The sequence below is a fragment of the Pinus tabuliformis genome, chromosome 1_2 (genome assembly GCF_031772625.1).
Source record: "Pinus tabuliformis cultivar Carrire ecotype Pingquan chromosome 1_2, CPIR1, whole genome shotgun sequence".
Classification (NCBI taxonomy): Eukaryota; Viridiplantae; Streptophyta; class Pinopsida; order Pinales; family Pinaceae; genus Pinus; species Pinus tabuliformis.
Window position 1 is genome coordinate 1340557408 of NC_142298.1, and position 4508 is coordinate 1340561915.

Genomic DNA, 4508 nt, shown 5'->3' on the forward strand with positions numbered 1-4508 from the left:
CCCCCATTTGAATTTTGACATTTTCACAGCGACCTTCACATTTCATTGTGCCCCCATCTGCAATCTGGACTTGGAAGTTAGAAACTGCCCGGACGAAACAATGTGCTGCTTCAGCGATCTTCTGGTGGATGAAATTATGGGTACTTCCACTATCAATCAAGACTATTACTGGGCGATGTTTAAGAAAACCCCTGATTTTGAGAGTTTGAGGGGAAGAAATTCCTGCCAATGCATTTAGCGAAATAATTGGTTCATCAGATACAATCTCCTGTTGGTTATCTTCTTCGATCGCCTCCGGTTCCTCAAGTGGTGGATCTTCCTCTGTGGAGCTGTAGTCAGTGGCATCTATTTGAAAAAACTTGTGCTCTTTGCATTTATGACCCAGGGAATATTTTTCATTACAGTAGTAACATAGTCCTTGCTTCCTTCTTTCGGCCATTTCCGCAGGTGACACCTTTTGAATCTTAAGTGTCTGGGTCATATTGGGAGCCTGTGAGGGACGACCTTTAGCGGGGAAGTTGGGGCGGCTGGATTGGGCTGTTAATGCATGTTCCACCTTACGGGCTACCTGGCAAGCCTCTGTCCATGTGGGAGGGTGGTGGAGTAGAACCTGAGCTTTGATGGCTTCTTTAAGACCGCTGATAAAGCATTCCATGTAGAACTCATCTGTGAGACCCTTAGTGCGGAAGGCTAAGGCTTCAAAAGCAGTAATATATTCCTCCACTGTACCCGTCTGTCGGAGCTTAGTGAGACGCCCCAAAAAAGAGTCTTCCTGTTCAAAGCGGCTGCGAAGATTTTTGGCAAATTGGGCCCAATTCTGAAAATGTCCATTGCAACGCTGATGCCATTCCTTCCATTGCCATCATTCATTGTCTAAGTACATGGTGCCAACCATAAGCTTAGTCCCCTCATCTGTGATATGATTCAATTGGAAATACTGCTCCATTTGTGCTAGCCATGCGGACGTGTGAGAACCGTCAAATTTCTGCATATCCAACTTGGGAGGTCGCTGACTGGGTGGTGGATGGGAGTGCCAAAAGTGAGGAGAGTGGCTAGACTCACCCTCATGGTATTCATGGCCATTATACGCCTCCTTGTGGGCTGGCTTCTTGCCCTTTGAGAATGCCTCCTGTAACTGGTTACTCATTCCTTTAAGCTCAAGTTCTATGTGGTTACTCATTCCTTGAAGGTCAAGTGTGATCTTGTTCACCGCAGTTTGGAGGGAGTTGACATAGTTTTCAATTTGGTCGATCCTTTCATTGGCCATCGCTTGAGTGCGAGTTTCTACCATACACCAACCTGATGAAAAATTGGGACCGCCTAAAAATTTTTGCTAAGAAATTGAATGGTACCACCTTGCTCAGCTCGTCGTCCTGATACTGATGGGCTAGGTCACCAATAACCGCCCCGGAAGATCTCAGACTTTTTTTTTTTTTTTTTTTGGAAAACTCCTAACGGAGTTTTCCTCCTTCCTGATCAATACTGCAGTCGCCAAATCCTCAAACTGTCAATGCCGCCAAAAGTCCTGCGAAAATCATATCCAGGTACACGAACCCTTCGTAACTACTCCGATCTGGTCGATCTGAGATATCTGAATGGTGGAACAACTGCTGCTGCTGATCTGGAATATCCGATCTGGTGGATCTGAGAGATCTGAATGGTGGAAAAACTGCTGGTGCTGATCTGGAATATCCGATCTGGTGGATCTGAGAGATCTGAATGGTGGAACAACTGCTGCTGCTGATCTGGAATAGATTATGTGTGATCCCTCGATAGAAAGGGAACTATGGTCTTGGGGAGTGTCAGGTGCTACAGATCGCAATATACATAAGGGTCTGACAGTAGTACTCAGCCCAATGTTTCAGGGCTCTAACTAAGGAGGATCGACCGTACCCTTAGTCGTACCACCCAACTACCCTATCGTACGAGCGAGTAATCTCTCCGAGTGTTGTTCTCGGTGTACTGTAGCAACAAGAAGGCCGAAGGTTTATCTATGGCGAGGTTTCAAGGGAGCTAGGGGGCTTCCTATATACCTAGAGGGTACGTGGAAGACAGTCCGTGCGCAGTTCTGTCTAATGCGCTACTACTCGAAGGGGTACCCACAGGGGTTACAAGGGAGTCCAACAGACGTGACCACCTCTTGTATTTCCTGTGTGCATGCCTCCCCAAATCCGCAGGTTTATGCGCTTAACGACAGATCTCGTGGTTTAAAGACGCCGGAACACGTCTCTAGCCAAAAAAAATTTGCTAAAATTTGGAGATCCCACCGAGCCCTAGAAAGTGCTCTGATACCACTTGTTATGCTCTTAACCTGCAAATCAATACCCAAGCGAAGAAAAGATACCGAGAACACAAAATATGCGAAGAAAATATACCCAGAACATAGAATAGCAATGATTTTATTATTCAGAGAGAAATGTTCATAGGCCTCTTCGAGTGGGCAACCTCCAATAGAGTAGAGCTCGATTACAAAACAAGACACAATGCTCCTCGCAGGGAGTCTCTATCCTTTATATATGACTCATACATGCAATACCACGAGCCAATATCGTGGGTTTTATTAATACCATCTATCTAATACTACCGCCTATTTACCTTCTATCTAATACTTCCGCCCATTTGCAACTAACTGTGGTCCCGTCATTAATTGCGGGTTAACCACTTACAAATATTAATATGGGCTTTATTGACTCTTGACTATGACGTGATCCCAAGACATAAATAAGGGGGTTAGGGTGGGACCCTAACAACATCTCTGACCACGTGATCGGGTACCACGACCCTGCAGTTTCTGCATTCACCAAGGAAGTGAGCCATCTATGGTTTAGATCACCAATATCGAATCAACGATGTACATTTACTTCGAAAACCCTAAACTCTAGTGTTGGCCTCCATTCACCTATTTGGTTTTTGGTTTCACTATGTAAGAGGGAGGGTTTGGAATTCCTTCTCTGTGTTGATGCTCTCAGTTGCGTAACCATTTCATTACTCTATATCACCACATGGTTACATCCCGAAGTGATTCCAGTCCTCTCCTGATCTATCCTATGTATTACTCTCTTCAGGATAGAATTGTGGTTATATTTGGAGGGGCAATACGATATCTGTAACTCTCACTCAACCAGGTAATTTAGCTAAAATCTATTAGGTCTATGAGTTTTATTTTCTTACCTCGCCCCCTTTTTTTCTTTAAGTTCTAACTCGTTACTGTTCCTCTGTTGACATGTATGCGGAGGACTGGATCTCCAAGTTTGGCATGAACTCCATCCTTTCAACATGAATGCGTCTCTGCATTTTGGCTCACAGTAAGAAGCTTTTTTCTCACGAACATGTGTTTCAACTAAGTTTTTTTCCAAGAATGCTCACAGTTTTCCTAATTCCTGTATGCTTGCTCTTACTATCTTGTCTAGACACACTATTCTAACATTTGCAGGCTTTTTAGTCATCGCCCCTGTTTCAGGTATTTATATGCCCTTCTCGCATTCCTTATTCAATTTCTTTTATCGTCATTTAAGATATTTATTTTACTAACGCCTCTTCCCATGTGGTGGACTATGTCGCAAGTATTTCATTTGCCATTTCTTTTGTCTAGTTGCAGCTCCATTATGTCATTGCTCCTGAAAGGGCAAACCCTGATACGTCCCTCTCCTCTCTCCAGGTTGGTTACGCAATGTTTCCCTCCTTTTACGAGTTCCTTGTTCACCAGTTGAACAAAACATTTTAGAACATTAAAGAGAAATTGGGATTATTTACAATTTTTGAACGAGGGTGTCCATAGTGCCCCTGGATTGTTTGTTTTCTAGTTCATGATTACTGGACTCCTTCCGACAGTCGGCTACATGCCCTTACTCAGGGGTTTAGCCATTCATGGCTGGTAGACAGTATAGTTGATTGAAAATGCCTCTTAAGTAGGTTGTACATTTAATGTATCTATTTACTATTTCACTGTTATGAATCACTATCATTATGAATATACTCCTATTTCTTTCATGTTGTTACTTCCATGCACTTGTCCATTATGTGTTGGTTTCTTCATAAATTTCTTTTGTTACAATGTTTTGTTTATGTGGAGGTATTTAGCTGTAATTTTCTCTCTCATCTCTCTTTATCTATTGTCCCTTGCAACCACTAACAACTTTGATGGTATTCCCATCATGCATTCCCTTAAGAGATGACCATACGTCAATTTTATGAGTAATCTGTTTCAATACTATTTTATATTTTGCGCAATGAATGGCTTATCATGCTATACTATAGTATAGAATGTCTACCTATTTATTTTCGCTTGTTGGTTAATCTATAACCATATGTTTTCTGTACAGTGATTTATATGCATACTTGAGGAATGGCTAGTCTATCTTTTGTTATGAGAAGTTTTATGTTTACCTTCCCAGTAAATTAATTTGAATGGTGAACAACAGTCACTTCATAGGTTACTATTTCATTTTTGTAGATCCTATTCATTCCTTAAGGAAATAATTTAACCTGTATAAATTAATCATTTCATA